We start from the raw sequence: 20829 nt of genomic DNA on the forward strand, positions 1-20829 counted from the left end.
GCCATGTATCTGAGGAAATATTTGGGATGTTTGATTTGGATTTTTTTTCAAATGAGTGAATCCAATCATTTGGGATTAATTTTCGAGTCTTAATATTTCCTTTGATTACAGTGGCCCAGTATCAATCTATAATGATGGCTTTAGTTACAGACATACAAAACTAGCATCTTAGTGCCACCTTAGTAACATCTTGATAACAGTAAAGCATACAAAAATTTAGGATTTCTTGGAAAGGTATTCCTTTTTGAATGTGCTGGACATCCTGACTTAGACCTAGAGCTGAGGAGGGCATAGGATTCTGAGAGTTTTAAATGGATTGACAGTTATTTTCATGTCTGCTATTGGCTGTTTAAAATAGCCACTTCCTGTCTGCTGTTGGCTGTTTTAAAAGCCACTTCTATCTGTCCTGTAGATATTACACAGTAACAGGACTTTTTGGTTCCTATTAATTGTTCCTTTTTCCAGCCTCATAAAAAAATGATAGAATACAGGGATAGTGAAGGCTGAGTAAAAAGCACCCCTATAAAAAAAATCAGGAAAGGAGTGAGTTTGAAGTGTCAGTATTTGCCTCCAATTGGTAAATGCAATTCAAAGTATTTCTGAAGCCCAGCAGGCAAAGAGGGACTTTGGCAATTCTTGCCCATCCTCTTTCTCTCTGGCATCTCCTGTTCCTCTTTGTTTGTATCCTTTTGCCTCCAAGTTGATTGTCACGTGCAGTAGCACAAAAGCAGATTAAAAATAATTTGGGTGCTCTGTATGCTTTTTCATGCTTGGGAAGCTAATTATGGACTTTCATATCAGGGTGCAGCAAAGACTGATTCCTGAGGGCTGGAGAGCTATCAGCTGAGTGCAGTAGCACCGTGAGCTAGTCAGGGAACCAGCAGGGCAGGGTCTGTCCCACCATCACTAACGAAAGAGAAGGGCAGACCCAATGGTAGCAGCCAGCTTCAGCCCACAGTCTGGGTCATCAGGCAAGTGCATGGTGATGGGGCAGGTTCAAAGTCTGAAAACCAGAAAGCCAAGTGGCAGGGCAGGGCCAATGACCACCAGGTGGATCCATGGTGATGAGGTGGGTCTGAGGTCGAGTGTTGGTCTATGGGTCAGAGTCTGGATCACTGGGGCTCATGGCTGGGCAGTGTAGGGCTGGGCTCTGGGGTGCTGGAGCCCAGCACTGCTGGGTTGTCTACCGGAGCAGGGACTGAGGGCCCCAGAGGGATGAAATAAGGTCCTGGGCTGTGGGCAGGGTGGGGGCATCCCGAGGGGTCCAAACAGGGCAAGTAAGGCATATTGATGTCCTCTGGGCCCTGCTATCACATGCCTTAGCATGTTAAAAACAGAAATAAAGAGTCTAAAGAATCAGAAAGCTCTTAAAATGTCATCTAAAGGCAAGAAAGAAAACCTGATTTTGGACTACTAGTGACCAAGCACGCCTTGCTCACCAACCTGGGAAAGAAACACCGTTCAGGGAAATAATGGGATTTTTCAAAACCCTTTCCTTTCCTAGGACCTTTTACACACACTGATATGTTTGCCACCCAAGTTTGCCATCAGATTTTTCTCATTGCCCAGTGTTTAATAAGAGATCAGGTGAGGAGTGTGTTGGTTACTGATACGTATGAAATAAAGGACTCTCAAAAGAAGCAGTAGGAGACTGATTTAAAATAGATAAAAGTACAGAAATACTTATTTACTTTATAGGTAGTAAACCACTGGCCTCTGCTGCCACAGACAGTTGTGGATATGGAGATCATTTGCTGGTTTAATAGGGATTAGATAAATCCATGGACAACCAGTCCATGTACTGACTGCGTGGAGGAATGCCAGAGGGTTCATCCCTGCTCTGGATGTTGGGAGGGTGCAAGGGAAATGCATTTCACAAAATGGTGGGGTCACATCCTTTCTCTACATACCCTCTCCTTCGGCTACTGATGGAGACAGACTTCTGCACTTTGCCCTACAAAGCACTTCTTATGGGCTGATGATTTTGACTCCTCTCCTTAACCCTTTTTTTCCTTACAATTAATTTGAAAGCTTCAGGTCCATTCTCTGAATTTAAACTTATCAGGGAAGTCAGAGAGAGTATGCACATACGCATCGTTGGCAGATTATGTAACCAGCTGTGCACACTAAACACTGGATTGTGACCAACTGTCTCTGCTCTTAAATCTTCTCTACCTGCATACCATGACTGCTAAAGTGACACTTACAGTGACCTGCTGGAGCTCTACTCTGGGTAGACTTCAAGTCTACCTATATTCAGATATCCATAATTGTGGGAGTCAAATATTCAAGACAAGAGTGGGTAACAGGGATGGGGAGGAGAGGAGGAAGAGATCAAAGGAGGACTTGAATACTGCAGTGGAAGTAGACGCAAAAGGACCAGAGACCATGAAAAGTACAGTCAGGCAATAAGGAGGATGATGAAGCAGGGAATATTCTCACCTCTACCTGAAGGCATGGGAGAACTTTATATCCTAATAAGCGTCACTTCCCTAAATGTTCTGGCTCTGCATGGCAAGAGCTTTGGTCTTTTCTGTCTTTTGATCATGGATCTGTGAGATGTAGGGATTACACAGAACTTATATCCTTCAATCTTTGCTTTTTTTCATGATAACTTGTTTCAAGTTAGAGAAGTACACCTTCTTACAATTATTTTACGGTAAATTCAGTTAAAGTAGAATGAAACCTGATGAAACAGCTATTGGTCATTATCTTCTTAAATGAAGGAGAGTTGGTTTTATGGGTTTCAGGTAAGAATAATAACTCTGCCTTATGATTTTATACAGACAGTGCAGCACCCTTTTTTTTGGTGGTGGTGGGGAACCAACTCAAACACCAAAACCCCAAAGAAACAGAAAAAAGGAAAGCCTTTAAAATAAATGTTCTATTTAATATGAATATAGCTTCTATCTTATTTAAAACAGGACTGCCTTGCTTGCCTATTGATTAGGCAGAGGAAAATTTGGCATTTTTTTTTCTTAATTACTTAGATGAGTAAGTGAATGAGTGAGCAAATAATGTGGCTGCTTTCTCCCTCAGTCTGTGTTCAATACACCAAAAGGGCCTTACTTTTGGCTGCGGGAAAATATTTGCACAACAAATGAGTGGGCAGACACTGTATCCAATACCAGGAGTCAGCCATCTGGATTTAGCATCAGGTGCCTGAAAAAGAAGAGAAAAACTCTTTGTCCTATATAAATCTCCAGAGAAGGTTTTCATCCAGATCCTCAGTCGGCTGCTGCTTTGGCTTCCACTGAAAGCTTACCTTCAGTTGTTTATTGGTGTTGTTTGCTTCTGGAGTTGCAATGATCCTACTGTTCTGTTCATATGGTTGAGGTGTTTATTTTCTCTTCATTTGTCAAATCAATAACGCCAGAGGAAATACGAACCTTCAGGGACCTACAAATATCTTTATATCTTCCCTGTCAAACCATACAGAAACTCAGGGAACAAAGAACCCTCTTTTCAGTCCCCTTTGCCAGAATATTTCTGTTTTCTAGGAAGGACTAGCAAGATAGTCAAGTAGGAACTGCCAGATAAGACAAGCTGTCACTTAATACAGATCTTATTGATTCAGTCTGGAGGGAGGATTTCTTTTGTGTAACATAGGACTGTTATTTTCGGACAAAAAGTTTCGGTTAAATATCATCACGAGCAGCTGTCCAGGAAGCGTACTGGGAAATTAAACACTGAATGGGAAAAGTCCACTAAATCATTAAATCTGCTGGAGTTTCTGGCTATCATTTGACAGACAGTACCAGGACACATGGTATAATAAAGTCCAAGCATTATAACAGAGATTTCTTACTGGGACCATAATGCAAAAGTGTTTGTCTTTTTTTTGAAGAATAGATTGCCAGATTTATCTGAGCTGTTATTTTTATCTTTTTCTATTATTATTTTAAGCCTCTAAAACTATGTTAAAACCGCATGACTTGCAGAGATGTGCCTTAAAGTCTAATTGCTGTCTTTTTCCAAAAACAGTTCAGTGAAAGTACCTTATAACTAAGGAACACACACAGCTCCAGCTCCTCAAGATGGTATGAATACATTTTTTAAATTATTAATTTATTTTTCTCTTTCTTTTCAGTGAGACAGTGCAATATAAGGCAGACAAATAGTGTTTAGGAGCCAAGTTTTATGCAAGAACTCATGTTGCTTAAGAAGAGAACAGACATCCATCTGCAGTTTGCACATCTGTGTTCAAATCCAGTTTCAAACCTTAGGATGAAGTTACACCTCAAGATGTTATATGCAAGGCTCAGACTGGAGCTTTGTACAGATACATGTGCTTACATATTTATTATTTCTGTTTTGCCTCCCAAACTGAGAATTTCCCTGCAATGTTAATTGATGACGTTCTTGCTATTGCAAGAAATTTAATGAATTTGACATTGCTGTCATGTATAACTAGCTGTAGAATGCAAGAGATGCATGACTGTGCTTTCTAAGCCCTGTGGTAAAAGTACAAGATCTTAGAATAATCACAGCTGTAAAGTTAATAATTTGAATTCTCATGCTTTGAAATCTGGCTGCTTTTCTGGACCAGATATAGAGTTATATGAGAATAAACATATGTTTTCAAGGACAGGGGTTAAATATTTTGCTTTATGTATGTGTGGTAATTATTTTAACGTTATGTAATTCATGTAACATCTCTTTGGCACTGTGCTAATGCATATGCCTCCTTTAAAAAGGCCATCAATTTGAAGAACTGTTAGAAATCTCTTTTCTGAACTTTTTACAACCATTTATATTGCTAAAAATATTTCTTATATTAGATAGATAGGTACCTGCATTTTCAGTGTTTGCAAATGTAATTTAATGTTGGCACAATTTAATTTAGTTTGCTGGCACATTGTAATTTAGTGCTGGGTGATGAGGCACTGGAACAGGTTGCCCAAAGAAGTAGTAAATGCTACACCCCTGGCAGTGTTCAAGGCCAGGTTGGACAAAGTCTTGGACAACATGGTCTAGAGTGAGGCATCCCTGTCCACGTCAGGGGGGTTGGAACTAAGTGATATAAAGGTCCTTTCCAACCCTATCCATTCTATGATTCTGTGATTCTAAAACAATTGAGTTTTCCATAACTGATTACTCAGTATTACAGTAAAAAGCATGTGGTTTATGTCATGGCAATATTCTACAAATGAATTCTAAAATGGTAACTGCAGTCCATCTTTAGAAAGGCATCATATGTTGCCACTGAAATGAAATTCAATAATTTTCGTGCCAGATTTGTACTGCAGATTTATTTTATCTCAGTTAACTGAGATTTCTTTGCCACTCTATTTCCATCTATGAACTGCAGAGTGTCCCACTTTTCATAGATGAATAACAAAATTACATTCATTTAATATTCCAAATCTATGCATAGAAAATATCGTTTGATCCCTCATTGCCATGTTCTGTTTCCAAGAGCACCCAGTAGCAAGTAATCAGTGAAAGATGCAAAATAGAAAGGTTTTGTAGTATATTGCTTCACATGATGATTACTCAGTAAGATCAAACATGCCAGATGTTAAACAAATATCCATTGAACTATTTTCCTTTTGAGAGCACTTAAAAGATTACATTGCAGAAATGCTTTACATTTCCTGTAATATAATTTGCAATATATAAAGAAATACTAGAAACTCAATTTGAGATGAACACCCAGAAGCAAAACTTTATTGCAGTATGTTTTCAGGTCAACCACGGATGAAAGGATAATGAAAACATGCTACTAGAAATACTGTTCAGTACTGGGCAGGTCCCATCTTGTAGTGTCCTTCCCTCAATCTAACTTAGAAGCAGTTAAAGCAGGTCAGATAGCAGAGGATTACCTGTGTTTGTTCCTTGAAATTACTGCAATGTGGTTTGCTACTCTGAGACAGAGTTGTACTGTCCTTCCTGACCTTCTCCTTTTCTTATAGCTTGGAGATTTTGTGGATGGATGGGATCTCTGCCAGGAGCATTCAGTTGTGAAAATATGACAACAAAACATATGACCCATCAATTTGGAAATGATTATCTACAATATAGATATATAATTTCCTATTCTACATGCATTATCTTGTTCTGTATTCATGACAGTGAAATATACAACATCAGCCACTGTGTGTGCAGTGATGTGGAATTACTGACACCTTACTACATAGATTTTTTTTCAGGTATGCATTTCCCTGAACTCTGTTGCTGTGTGCCTCATTTGGAGGTTGACTGTATGATTGCTGGACAATAGCTACTGTTGAAAACCTTGGGCACGGAAACACATACTTAGTGGGTCAGAATGCATGGAATTTCTTCACCGTGACATAGCTATTTTAGAAAAATTGCAGTATGAATTGTAGCATTTATTTTCTGTTTTTCTGGCTGCCATTCACTTGTATGCTCACACTGATTAACATACTTATTCTGGGAAGGTATTAATCCACCCTTCTCCTCCCGGATCCAACACATACCTGAAGAAGCTGAAAGAAAGTCTCAAAGCCACAGAAAAAACAATTTAAGGCTGCTGAAAATTAGTTTAAGAATATTTACAAAAAGGTTCACATTTTCAAATACTGATGAGGAAATACTTGGCCATGAGAACTCAGAGGATGTCTCGTTTTGTGCCTTGTGTGCCTTCTCAATTGGGCACAGACAACATGTAGAAGTAAAATGTGTGTTACGAAGGCTGAAGAGATAGCTAACCTGAGAAAGAAACAAATAAAAGAGCTTAAGGGACAATTTGGTAATGCTATAGGAGGAAACTGATGCCTAGGCAGTAGCTGGCCAAGAAGCCTGGACCTAAGAATTATTGGATGACATGTAGGAACAAACTGTCATGAGTCCTGGAACCTGGAACTGACTGTGCAAAGAAAGTGGGAGAAAAAGAGGACAAAACAAATGAAGGTCAAAACTGAGTTACAGGGAAGAAATTGATGGGGCTGACAAGCCAGGCATGTAGTGATTATGAATCTATATTTGCTTTACAATCCAATGGTAGACTGTTTTTCTTCTCTGAGAAATTATATAAATCTGAGTTGTGCTATGCTGAGAAAAGCCTCAGAAATATGTCTTCTGATTTTTAGGCAAGCATCCTAGTGTCATCACACCATTTTAGAGAACATGAGCAATACCCCGTACAGTAGGACATGTCAAGTGATCAAATATGGTGCTGGGCTATGAATCCTAATTTGGGGGAGCCACTGCCTCCAGGAAGGAAAGGAGTGCAGAATGACCCCCTTCTGTTCAGTGCTTCCTAGGGATTTATTTCCATCATGCATTCCTGGTGTTGTAACACCGCTCATAGCTGCCTCATGCTCTCCATTCTACAAAGACTGGAGGGAAAATGGGACTTAAGGAGGAAGAAGCAGGGAGAGTGAGCTAGCGGCTGCTTGGTTCTGAGTTACCAGCTGGGCCTAAACCGTGACAGTTCAATTGTCTCTCCTGAAGCCACATGCCTAACTTACAGTCTCTTCAGTGTTGGCAGTAACATCTAAATTGCATCTGAGCCTTAGTGCTTGGATACAAATATTACTCAGGAATCCTCTGGCAGAGGCAAACCTGTTCTCCTGTAAAACGCATAAGTCCCTTAGTCACAGGACCTTCTTTTCTAATCTCAACATTTCTGGCTTCTTCTCTGGTGCATCTGGTTGATAAAAAATTATGCAGAGGGCTCTGCATATCAGATGCCTTCACCTGTGACAGTTCGATTTACCCCTGCAAAAAGAAAGCAGGATTTTTCTATAGGTAAAAGGTACCGGAAGAAAAAATTGTGCAAAGAAAATGTGAAACTTAATACATGGGGTCAAATTAAAAATGTTCAGGCAGATTTTTACTTTTTGTTTTTTTTTTAATATAATCTCATGAATTATGTTATCTTAACCTATTTTATATGTGTAATGTAGAATGCTTGTGAATATTTACACTGGGTTTTATATTTGGCTAGCGTACTACCACCTCCCTTGCTCCCTATTCACTTGTAAGCTCTAAGACAAAAAAGCCTATAGTATAAGTGCTTCTGGGGGAATTTCTTCCAAAGTAAATTCCGTTTGGATTTAAGTAATTTATTCAGAAATGACCAGAGAGAAATCACTTGTAGAGAATATTGCCCTGTCATTTTAAGTCAGGTCTTCAAAAAGCCATCAGGGTAGCATCTTCATTTGCTTATTTCATTTGAAAAATGCTGGAAATGCTATCCAATGAAGACAGGAGGGAATGGGGATTTTTAGGCACTTTTTTCTGGTTTACTTGTAAATTTTTTATATCACTGGGATTTTAGGAGTTCTTAAAAAATAAGTCTTGGTTGGCCAGATTACATACTGGTCATGTCATAATTTTATGATGTCAGTGTGTGTTTCACCTACATAGAAGTGATTTATCAGCCTTGCTAGCAGTGTATCTGAAAGGAAAAAAAACAGTACCTAAACCTAATACTTCTTCACACATACTGATGGAATGATAACCAGTCTTGTATACTTTTAAAGTCATTTGTCTTGTAAAGAAACATGCGCACTAAAAAGGAATGGTCCAGCTAGCAGTTGTCAGGTTTGCATGCCATTTGCAGCCCTTTCTAAATCATGTTCTTCCTAGGAAGCTCACCACATTTGCCACACTTTCCTTGGAATGAGACCACATGGGCTTTAAATTGATGCAAGATTATTATTTGAGAAGGTCAGTTGTAGCTGTCGTAAGGAGCCAAAAATAGTTCTTCAAACAGAAAGCCTGTTTAAGATTTTTGCTAAGCAGATGTGGCTTTGACTGCAGTTAGAATTTATAACTCACCTTCAAACGTCAAGAATGTTTCAAAACAGTTTTGCCATACACTCCTCCCCAGTTATGTCTTGTGGTTGCCATTAAGATGATCAGTCTCTGTTGGTATTTTAATGGTATTCATAAGGGGAGGGAGGGACTGCTAAGTCTCACCAATTTCTCTGATATGATGGCAAAGCTGTACAACCACAACACAGGTGGCAGAGCCTGTTCCCAGCTCAGCCAGCCATCCTCCTGCTGGTTCTTGGCAGCTGGTTTCCAGAGCCCTGGGCTTCTGATTTTGTTCTTGCAAAAAGACAGTAAAAATCTCTACTTCCATTAGGCATATTGTTATTTCTAATGTTATTCATTATTATATCCATGCATGGCTATCAATGCCTATTCTTAAGTGCGGAAGCTTTTGTGTGTTCTTTAAATAAAGAGCATCTGCTGCTGTGACTGAGGTCTTTGGGTGGTCATACATATGGTAAGAACACCATGCATAAGACAATGAGATTTTGCATGTGTTTGGTGTCCTTGATAGCTGTTTATCATGTCTTAACTCATAAGGCAATCTTGTTGTTGAAGAGCTACAATAGAAGACACTTTCTGAAGATGCCATTTTCTTTGTCAAGGAAGATTATGGGGAAAAGGCAATAGAAAACACTAGTGTTTATGCACTGCTCTATGAACTCGTGTTTTGAGAAAAGGCTGAAATTTAGAGAGAAGATGTGAAAGGCTGACACAAACCTTACTACATAGTCAATAGTGAATCTAAATACATGTGTGCATTTATAAGTAAATATTCATCTGTGTTGTTAGAAGGAGCATAAGAAAACTCAAAACCAAGCGACAAATTTTTTTATATCTACTAGTCACTTAAAATTACCTGCAACATTTTACTGCAGACTATTATGCCTATAATCCTATAAACCAGTCCTCCTTTGGAGAGTCTCATCTGGTTTTAATAGTGAAAAACTGCAAAATGTGAAAGGATATGGATTTCACCTACCAATGCGCAGTTCAGATCTATATGAGCACAAGTAACTGTTCACAGAAAAAATGGCTCATTGTGAACAGTGAAGTTTTAATTAGGTGATCTTTTTTCCTTTTCCTGTGGCATCCCTTTGATGTTTTTTCTATTCCTTTAAAAATATTTTTGTTACCCAGAATTGTTTTTTTTTAATAATGTATTATATTTTCCATTTAAAAACATTAAAACAAACATTCTGCTCATCATCTAGTTTGTAGGACAAAACTTTATTTATTTATTGGAAAATACAGGAAGGATATATTGTTCTGTTTTCACACGCGCCCCTTTCTCATTTTCCTACAGCGTATTGGAAGTCTGTGTCACAGTGTGTCTTTTTGGCTGACCTTCAGGAAAACTCCATTAATATATTCTGGTAAGGAAAGGTGAAATATATCTGTGAGATGAATGGAGACAAAATTGTGAGGCAAAACCTGAATACTTAGAGAAGAACTAAGTGAAAGATACTTGTTCTATCTGAGACAGTAAGACAGCCTTTAAGTCTTGATGCTCAAATTATACAAACATGTAATAGAGAGTGGCAAATATTCTGATTACTTTCATTACTTGGATTTAAGTGATCTACACACCAGACAGTGAGCACCCATGCTGCACAGTGCAGACTATATTAACATCTACTCAAATGTAGCTTCTATTTGCAAAGTGTTTGAATGCGCAGCGTGTTCTTCAGAGTTCAATTAAAAAGCTTGCCCGTAAATCAAGAACACAGCCAACACAAAAGGCACAACTCAGCTGCTGTGAAAGTATGATGTTTTGCTGGCAATATATATGGAAAAAGCCATTAAAATGCTTATGAAGCCAAATAAAGGCTCAGGGTTGTTGGACTGTTTGCACTGGCTGTTCATACAATTTCAACAAAATCGACGCCTACAACCAACATGCAACAATTAGGCTTCAAAGAGTGTTTGATTACAAAATAGGTGAAAAAACAGTAAATTTCAGTGCACTGCTGTTAGTGTTCACTTTCAATTTCTTTGCTTGGAAAGGCGAAGTTTGTATAGTTTCTTACTTAATTATGACTGCATTATTTTAACTCTGAAAAATCAGGTTTTAATTCTGAATCCACAGTTATACATTTGGAGGTTATTTTCTGAAAACATTTGTTCAAATAGACTTATGCTGCTTGTTTTTCATATAACTGAGCTATAATACCGTGCAAATATGATCATGATTAGGATGCACATAAAATGAACAGTCTGGAATTAAATTCCTAGTGAACATTCGTATAATATAGTACTAGGGTGACCTGTGGTACACTCCTAGTGATATACTAGAGGCAGCAAACAGCCGATGTGAATATTGTGCCTTGATTTTATTGAGGAAAAATGCTATCAACAGAAAGGCAATTGATTACAGCCACAAAGTCTCAGAGCTCTCTTGTAACATCTTGCTTGTCTGTGGGGAGCTAAGTATTCCACTTCTTGCCCACAGTTTTCACATCCCAGCCTCTACTCATGCTCCTGCTGGCTTTAGTTAGCAATGTTCATCACATCTTTTTTTTGTGTGCTTTATTGTATAGGGCTCTTTGTGTTCATGGGTGGTTGCTGCTGCATTTCACACCCTTCCAAATGTTGCAGGTTTGTGACTGCCTTCAGCAGGGTTTTATGTGGCAGCCATGCCTAAAGTATAATCCTAAATCTACTCAATTCTGGAAGATCTTTTGTAGCTTCAGTAGCACACTGAGTTCAGGTTTCCAGTAGACATAATAACAAGGAGCTTAAAAAAAAAAGAAAAAAAGGAAAAGATAAAAAGGTTATTTGAGACAGACCCCAGTTGATTTACCTCAAAAAGGTTTTCTCTTCTCCAGGAGATAGCACATCTAAGATAGAATGACATGATTGCTGAGTCAACCTGATGGTTTTTTCACTAGAGCACAGGCTTTTATTGGTGTGGTAACACTGCTGCTGCATAGAATGATCTTTTAAATACGTCAAGAATTTAAGACACTTGTCAGCTGCACTTTGCAGATCCTATTTGTAACACGGGACTCTTCGTATTCAAAAAGCTTTACACATTAGCCTTTTGGCTTCAGACAGAAGCTCACTATTGCATTCTTTTGCACTGAATAGAGGCTTTTACACTGTAAATGTGCCCTTATCTAATTTATAGGGTTACTTCCAGCCATCCAATACAACCACATATAACTGTGCAGTTGTTAAGAGGTTATTTTATTTCATTTTGAACAGGTTTTTTTTTTTTTTCTTTTGTCTTCCAGCAGGGTAAAATGAAGGAAGGCTGGCGGCATATGGTATTTCCAAACTTACTCTGTTTAGGTCTTTCTTTGGTATGAATACCTATATCACTTAAGTTATGGCATTAGATCTTCCCATAACATCTTTGTTGCTAATTCTGTTCTGACTTTGTGGTTGTTGTTTGATTATACCTTTCCATTACATTATAACTTTCATTCAGGAAGATTGCGATGCACTATTTTATTAATGTCAAAACTCTTGATCTAAACACCCAGATGAACACAGCCTTTTCCTGAGTGCTGTGGTTATTCCAAAGCAATTCCTTATTCCCTTTGTTCCACTTCTCCTTCCTCTGTACCTAGCCACATAAGATACCTACTCCAGCTCTGCCTCTCACTGGATCCACAGTGAAAAGGTAATTCAGGTTCTGAAGTAACACAAAATGCATCCAGGAGAAGAATGAACATTTACCATCTGGTTTTATGAGCTGAACTGGCTTGCCAATAAGGCAGAGCTGGCGCAAGGCATAGGGCAGGACACTGCACCTACAAACAGGTCCCAGCCTGATGGAGCCAAGGCAGGGAGATGAAGCAGCTGAACCACCCCCCTGGGAGGTGTTTTTCTTGTGAGAGTGTTTTAGATGAGCTCAGCTCTCTAACTGCAGACAGAGGTTAGTTAATGCCAACTGCCTGAGATGGACTTGTCTTGGACCTGAGTTCAAACAGAGATATATGCCCTCTAATGAAAACAGCCACGTGCGCAGCTTTGCCTGTCCTTCAAAGTAAGGCAGGTTCACTAACACTGCTCCTTGCTAAAGTCTCCAAGCCTGTTTAACACTTTGACTCAGATGAGAAGTTATCAACAATATCCCATCCTGCTGCAGTCTATTAAAAAAAAACAAACCAAACCAAAGCTGCTTTGTTGTTACTGTCAGTTTGGTAAAAATGCTGAGAAAGCAGCCCAAGGTGATATAGCTCTAAATAGTATATTACATTGCTTGTATTTTTAGGACTCCATATGAAAGAACCATATTCCAGCCTGGACCAGGTAGTGAATCAGTCAAATAGTGTCCCTTCTAGTGAGGTATTTCTACAGTGTAGAGAATAACTTCAGAGAAAGAAAGCACTGAGGAGGGCATTTCAAGACCAGGTTGGACAGAGCCTTGGCTGACATGGTTTAGTGTGAGGTGTCCCTGCCCATGGCAGGGGGGTTGGAACTAGATGATCTTAAGGTCCTTTCCAGCCCTAACTATTCTATGATTCTACGATTCTATTTCTGTAGGCTTGTGGTTAGGCTGTTCATCTAAGGGAGAGCCCTGGGCTCTGTTTCCTGCTCCCTGGTCTGCTTAAGTAAACGGATATTAGCTGCAGATGAAGTCTCAGGGACTGAGGCTAGGGCATCCAAGTCCTCAGCCTTGTCAGTGGTTGGACTGGACTGCGGATTCTTCATTCTTGGCTGCCTACAAGCACAAGTTCATTAGTGTTTTCGAGAGTCCTCACTTTCCCCAACCCAACCCAGACCAGCCTACTGTCTGGTGATGAGCACACTATCCAGGCAGCGTAGGCTTGGATGCCCCTGGGCAAAAGATTCCATTGTTTGACACCTGGGTTGTTGCAAGTCAGTGAATGCTATCTGGGACAAAGTGAATTCGGTGCAAAGTGTCTCTGACCAGGATGGTGCAGCAATCTCCTTCTTCCTGCATCTCTGTTTCCTCATCTGTTTGTGATTCCCTAGGTGTCCTCTTTCATTGGTTTGAGGCTTTTGTGACAATCATGATGAGAATGTATTGACTAAAACATGTTCAAAAGAGACATGCTGTTATGATTGGCCTGATCTCTATATATGCTGTGCATATAATGGTCAATAGCGGGATAAGAATAGTGGAACATCTTGGAGTAAGGAGGGAATCAGTGTAGCACAACCTTCTCACTGAGGAAAGCAAGGAGCCCCCAGAACTTCTAGGAGTGATGGTAAATCAGCACAGGGCCTCATCTGAGGACATGAGCAGTGAATATGAGACAGCACAAAGCTTTACTGAGTGCTGCTGGGCCAGATTTGGGCAGAAAACAGAAAAAAATCCACGCAGACAAACAGCAACACTCAGCTGAGTCAAATGCTTTCATCCTTCCTAAAATATGGGCTTATTTCCTTCTCTGGGCAATGAATTTAACCTCATCCCTTCTATCTCACATTTTTACAGTTAATATAGCTATGCACTGATATACCTAGAACTTATATAGCTCAGTGATTACAGACCTTCTCATGGCAGATCTAGAAACAGGAATACAGCTCTCAGTTGAGACAATTTATCTCCAGAGGAGAAAATTCAGGACTCAGAGGCATGATAAAGTCACTGTGCATAAGTTAGTGCATGCTGAATTTGGGTCTGTAGCTGTTGGCATCTGTCTCTGTGAATGCTCTCACGTGTCAGACCCTACATGAGAACAGCTTAAACTGTGGCACATCATGCTACAACCAAGGTTGGCTGAGTTTCTGAATGGGGATAATTGTTCTGCCTTACCTCACAGATGGCAACTTGATAATCTACAGTCTAGGCCCTGTCTCAGGAACTCCTGCAGCATTCTGCAAGACCTAGCTCCTAGCTTTTTTGATAAATCTCTAGGCTTTGAAAAGCTGTGTGCTCATAACACCTTGTGACCAGCTTGTCTTAGAAATTAAGGAACATTTTTCTTCTGAACATAAACATGAATGTAGTGTAATTCAATGAACTTCATTGAAGTACTTCTGGATTTACTTTGGTATAGTTGACAGCAGAATTTGGCTCTATATTTGTTGGCATGCGCTCTATGGGACATTGTGAGAAAAAAAAACAAAGTTATGCTTCTTAAACCATGTTTCAGCTTGCTGGTGGATCTGAGCTTTAAATACTACGCTCTAGTCTAATGCCAGAAATTTTACCTGCTTTCAGATCTCCTCACTGTAAACTGTCTGCCAAGGCTTGAAGTCTGTAGGTGTAAAATACAGTTAAGGAGGTTTATGTTCTGCGACCTGCCAAGCAAAGTAGAGTCCATGTTTCTCCTGTATTAATGACTTACATACATTGTGGCATGTCTGAAAAACTAAGGCTTTAATTAGCAAAAAATAGAAAGTGTTTTAAACATAGCCAATTTTGGTATATTAGTGCTACTACCTATAAATTTGAAAAAGTTTTAATTTACTCTTATTAAAGGAAAAAAATGAATGTACTATCATGCTGAAAGTTTTGATTCCCTCTGGTTAGGCAGAAAACAGGTATATGCACAAGCAAGATTTCATATGTTGTAACTGTGCACATCAGTGTCTTCTGCAGATACAGCCTTTGTGAGCAAAAGGTTTGTCCTGTTTACCAGCTGCAAGCTAACGGCATACTTGCCTGTATCAATAGGAGCATAGCTGTAGGAATTGATTATACACCTTTAATCAACACTCATTATCTCGCATCTCGAATGGTGCATCCAATTATGAGCCTCCAAAACAAGAAAGACTTTGATAAACTGCAGCAGGCCCAGCAAGACAGCTGAAGCATTTACCCAGTGAAGAAAGGCTGAGGGAACTGGGCTGGTTCAGCCTGCACTTGAGACAGCTTTTAATAGCAGCCTTCCAATACTTACAAGTAGGTTACTGTGAAGACAGAGCAAGGCTGAGATGCAAAATGGGAGAAAGAGAAACAATGGTAATAAATTGAAACAGGAAAATTCCTACTAGATATAAGTAAAAATTGTCTCCATGGGGATAACTTTTCATTGAAACTGGTAAATCAGAGAGGTTGTGGAAATGAGCAACCTGATTTGAATCCAGTCTTGACCCTGCTTTGAGGAGGAGGCTGCCCCAGAGACCTTTATGAGGTCCCTCCTAAGCCTGAATGAGTCTGCAATGTAATCTTACGAGACATTTGCGTCAGTGAAAATGAACGCAACAAACTACTAAAACAAAATGGAAGTTTATTTTGTCTCAGTGCAAATTCTGATACACTGCAATTTAAAGCAGTAAGAAATGACTAGGCACCATCTGAATTTTGCTTTCTCTGCTCCATACCTATTGAGTTTGTTATGAAGTCATTAAGGTCAATCCAAATTAAATGAGAGTAGGCTTATTTCATTAAGTTAGTTCTGATTTACTAAGCAATTAAATGGTTGTAGGAGCTTAAACAGTTATACTCTCAACTGGAGGAAAAGCATAAACCCCAAATGCACAAGAAAGAAGAGAACAAATACAATGAAAAATGAAGGACCAAGTTGTCTTTATTATTTTCCATGATGTTTTAATATGTTTTGGACATTTAAATTAGTAGTTTACTCCTGTAATCTTTGGACCACATTCGAACTTCACAAGCTGTGCCTACTCCATAGCTGCAGCATGAATTTCAGGATGATTGGTAGACCTATAATCAGGTGTCTGGGACACCAGTCTGCATTTAGCCAAAGCTCAGATTGTCTAAAGCTTATGTAATTCCAGAGTTAAGAATGGACTCCAAGTATTCTGCAGGGCAAAATCAAGCTCTTCTGCTTGAGTTTTTCGTTGCAGAGGCTGATGGGATAGCTGGAAGACTTGATTTGGCAGGGCTGCAATTTAGTGTGAATTTGGGGTTTTCCTACATTCCCTCTGAAGCACAAGCATGGCCTACCTTGAGCAAGGCAAGTATCATTCACAGCCATTTATTTCAGTCTCTGGTCCACCCTATGGGACAGTTTACAAAGCAGTGAAGATGCAGTAGTTTAAACAGCTATCAGTGTTAATATTCTTGTGATGAAGTCTTCTGTCTTGCACCATTAATATGTAATGGGCAAGTCATATGTGAACATGCATATTCGATTCACAATTGCATTCAAATTTAATTGTCAAAATCAATCTGATATATTTTTGAAGTTTTCCTATTGCGAATTCAAATGCCGTTATTCTTATTGGTCTGACTGTAAAGCACCACAGGGAAATCTGACCACTAATTAAAAACTGACCCTGGTATCTTCTGCTGTGTGCAAGTGTGCATGGATACCACTGCTAACTTTGAGGGGGATAAATATCTGTTACTCACTGTTGATTTTGTTAAGAATAGCAATGGATAAATGGTTGGGTCAACATAGGTTTCTAAGAGGGAATGTACATTTTACTTGGCTTACACTGGAGATATTTTAAAAACAGCTAGATAAAAAGACCCATTAATCTACTTTCCTTCAGTGTTTTCAAACATGCTGCAACATAAAAAGCTTGATAAAACTATTTCACAGTCTCAGTGATTTTACATGTCTGAATGGCACCCAGCCAGGAAGTCTGCTCAGAATAGTGTTTACTGTGCACAGGCAAAAAAAACACAGCTATTTTTAAAAGTAACTTGCTAGAGTATTCTAGTTTCTCTGTTAAGCACTACCACAAAAGGTAAATTCACACATGTTTCCAGGGAATTCAATGAGTAAGAAGAAAAAAAAAAAAAATTAAAAAATATCCAGGACTTTTTGATTTTGTGAAATCTTGTTTGGCAATGTTTTTCTTTAGGTAGTCCCTGCTAAAGATCTTGCAATCTAAAGATGCAGAAAAGAAGTGGGGGAAACTGACTTTAAAACATAGGTATTTTGGTGAAAGGTAGCAGTCCTGAATCAAAACCAAACAAACTGCTTATGTTCCCTAAAATATGATCTGCTGTAGCCAGCAATTAGCTGACTCACATAGTGAGTCAAGATTTTATTTCTTGCACTTAGGAGGTATTTTTGAGTCTCATTCTGCCACTCTGGCTCAAATTGAGCTGTACCTTACTCCTCAAGGCATGCCTCTGATTCTAGTTGCTCTATCTCGACTCAGGCTAAAATTTCAAATATCTGGTTTTGTGTGTTATATTTAATATTTTAAATATAACTTCAGGATTGATTGTGGTTGCCAATACTTTGTAGCATGTAAATTCTGTAACCAAAAAACAGAAGATAAACCACAGATACAACCACAACAATTTCTTAATTAAGAGAAACCACCCTCAAGTTGTGTTTTTAAACTGAAAGATGTTCTCTTTCTTCAAATTTCACTATAGTGGCTGCTTTAAATCTCCATGCTCTGGTTACCGTAGGGAATATGGCCACAAACACACAGATCAGTCTTGGCACTGGTGGTAGTAATTAAATAATAGTACAAGGTGTGATTCTACAACCCTTGTATTGTGAATCCATATGCCCAGGCTATAATACAGTAGGATGATTTAATTATTTTAGTTTAGGATACCAGAGGCTATATGGTACATTCTGTATAGTTTCTCAGAGACCTTAAATATTATAAGACTTAGAGGTCTGATTCTAAAAAGGCATGATATTATAAAACTTAGAGTCTACCATGCTGTGGAAGAGCTATAACAGATACTCCAAATGAGAGTCACAGTGGAAGTGGCTTTAAATAGTTAATTGGAGATGCTGAAAAGAATATATCTTAACTCATTAAATCATATAGTGCTTTACGTTGGAAAATGTCAGCTAGTCAAATCTGCTTCTCAAAGCAACTCAAAACTTGTTAGGGTAGATTATCCAGCACCATATACAGTTGAACTTTGAATGTATCTAAGCATGGAAATTCCATAGCCTCTCTAAGCAACCTATTTCAGTGGATTATCACCTTCACTGTGAAGACTTTCTTTTCTTGTTATCTATACAGAATTGCCTGTACTGAAAATTGCGTTCATTCCATCTCATTTTTCCACTGTATACACCTCAGAAAAATTTGGCTGCATCTTCTCTATAACTCTTTTCATTCCCTTGCAAGTTGAAGACAACAATTAGATTCCCCTTTGATGTCTTCTTCAGGCTGAGCAAAAGTTGTTTCTGCTTTTCCCTTTACTTCCACCCATGATGCCTGGCGGTCTGACCAGGTTTCCATCTACTTCATAGAGTACTCATCCAATCTATCCCTCTAAAGAACTACGGGAGACTGTCTGTAAAGCCTTGCTGGAATCATCTGCCTATACCCAAAACAGAGCTCAGTCAAGGGTTCCCCATTCAGCTGTTTATTCACTGGTAAAATGCCTGCCTGGTTTCTTGCACAATAGCAAGGCTATTGTGAAAGCAAGAATTTGGGCTTTCAGGAGGCTGTCTTTGAAAGCCAGCCAGCTTTTCTAGACTGCTTTGTTCTTAAGGAAACCCTGAATAAGCTGAAATCAGATCTCCTGGAGCCTAGGGAAATTATTCTGCTAAGTGATGTCCTCATTTTTCCCAGGTTCTTAAACTCTACCATGTCATTGTCACTGCAGCCAATGCAGCCATAAACCTCCATGACAACTCTTCCTTATCTGTGAACAATTGGTCCCCCTAGCTGATTAGTCTAACATCACCATCACAAAATTCGCCTTGATGCGCTCCAAATATCTCCCAGATTGCTTGCGCCTCCTGAAATTTCCTTTCCAACACATGTCATGGTGGTTAATTTCCCTATGGAAACCAAGACCTGCCGTCATGAGTTCATTAAAGACTTTATACAACCCCTGTCATTCACAGGAAGGTCTGTAGCAGACAACCACTGCAATGACCCCTTTGTTGGCCTTCTTCCTTTCAACGGTATATAAGTGACTAAATGTCATGGAAACACTTGTGTCAGAATGGGACTCACAGCCCGAAACAATCTCCTGGATTAAGATGCTTGCAGGAATGTCTCAGTAGAGTGCTAACCAATTTTAGAAGGTTCACATCTGGACCTGATTTATTTCCCACCACCTGTGGATATCCACATCTCCCCATACAGATATGTTCTTTGATCATGCGCTCTTGACTTACAGCAATCTAAAAATGTGTGCGGTACTGGATTCAGCTTCTTCCCCTCCCTGCCACTTCTTCATCAGCTATGGTCTTTAAAAAATCATGATGGTACTCATTTTACATACAAGTGATTTAACTCATTTACATACAAAAATCTAAGAATCGTCAACAGATGTTAAGCTTTAACATGATGTCTTAAGTTTCAGGCACACAACAAAGCTGAGCAACCTTGACCAGTCCTTGACTAGCAAAACCCTGGACATGTGTAGACCACAGGTGCCTGTGGGGCGAGGCAGAGTAGTTGACAATTTCAATCTTAGGTTCAGTGCCTCGGTTCTGTAGAAACTCCACCTTAGGAACTCTGTGGATTTTAACCCTGTCTTTTAATACTTTGAAATAGTAAATGATGACAGTGGATTTTTTTTCAGAGGTATCATATAGTAATATGCTGCTACTCAAGGATGGCATTGTGAGGCAGCATCTATACATATTCTCTTATGAGTCTTTAGATCAGTTAGGGTTAAATTAACTTTAGCCCAAAGGTACTTTTCTGACTTGAAAATCTCTTTTCTGTGGATCAATAACAGTGCTAATGGTGACCAACATAAGACACTTGATGTCATTGCTCTGCCATCCTATTGCTTGTGGTAATTGTGCCTTAAACTCAAACATCAACTAACAGCAAAGAAATCCTCATTCAATTTAGTTATCCCTACATTTACTCTGCAGTAGCAGTCATGTTTCTCCTTCGTGGTAGCTGGTGCAGTGCTGTGTTTTGACTTCCAGCCTGGGAACAGTGCTGGTGAAGCCGATGTTTTCGGTTGTTGCTAAGTGATGTTTACCCTGACCAAGGACTTTGTGAGGCTCATGCTCTGCCAGGGAGGAGGGGAAGCTGGGAGGAAGCAGAGACGGGACGGGATGCCTGACCCAGGCTAGCCAAAGAGGTATTCCGTACCACAGCATGTCAAGCCCGTTTCTTGGTCAGTGGTATCGGGTATCGTATTCTCTTCCCTTGTTATTTTCTCTTGTTGTTGGTAGTAGCGGTGGTGATTTGTGTTGTACATTGGTTGCTGGACTGTTCTTGTCTCAACCCGTAGGAGTTGCACTCTTTCGATCCTCCTCCCGGTTCCTCCGGGAGCAGGGAAGG

At 39.4% G+C, this 20829-nt stretch overlaps 1 long non-coding RNA gene across 1 annotated transcript in view; it reads left to right on the forward strand.

The window, feature by feature from the left end:
• LOC133274313 (uncharacterized) overlaps positions 1-20829 on the forward strand; it is a 131897-nt gene that overhangs the window by 74090 nt on the left and 36978 nt on the right. Inside the window, exon 2 of the long non-coding RNA XR_009745105.1 lies at positions 10055-10124. This is a non-coding gene — a long non-coding RNA (uncharacterized LOC133274313). The remainder of the gene's footprint in view (positions 1-10054; positions 10125-20829) is intronic.

Source organism: Pezoporus flaviventris, unplaced genomic scaffold, assembly GCF_033815535.1.
Source record: "Pezoporus flaviventris isolate CSIRO_AGI_PZ_B2104156 unplaced genomic scaffold, CSIRO_AGI_Pfla_v1 ptg000036l, whole genome shotgun sequence".
NCBI lineage: Eukaryota > Metazoa > Chordata > Aves > Psittaciformes > Psittacidae > Pezoporus > Pezoporus flaviventris.